The sequence below is a fragment of the Penaeus monodon genome, chromosome 21 (assembly GCF_015228065.2).
Source record: "Penaeus monodon isolate SGIC_2016 chromosome 21, NSTDA_Pmon_1, whole genome shotgun sequence".
NCBI lineage: Eukaryota > Metazoa > Arthropoda > Malacostraca > Decapoda > Penaeidae > Penaeus > Penaeus monodon.
In genome coordinates, this window is record NC_051406.1 from 8,368,286 (window position 1) to 8,368,655 (window position 370).

At 33.5% G+C, this 370-nt stretch overlaps 1 protein-coding gene across 5 annotated transcripts in view; it reads right to left on the reverse strand.

Moving 5' to 3' along the window:
* The window catches only part of LOC119586172, a gene marked incomplete at its 3' end in the record, with an annotated part of 81,902 nt that overhangs the window by 27,901 nt on the left and 53,631 nt on the right, over positions 1–370 (reverse strand).

Consider the following 370-nt stretch of genomic DNA (forward strand, 5'->3'; position numbering starts at 1 on the left):
TTGCACACATACCCACACCCACATCCATGACCACGTACACACATTCCTCTCTGAATTTAATGTAAATGTCTTAAGCACTACTCAAAACATTTGATCCTGAATTATCTTTGTGTTGTTCGATAGTGATATCATATCTTAATTCCTATACACTAATGTATACATTTACAAACAGAATCTATGAGCAGAAGCATAATTCCTTGACAACATATAGGTAAATTCTAATATCAACTAAATTTACAAGTGCTTTCTAAAAATATGGTTCAGTTACAGCTTCAACTAATCCCCTGAATGCAGAGTTCTGCTCTACTTCTTGACACAAAGCAAGCTCTATAAATTATTTCAATCTTTGAGAGGGGATATTAATCCACTA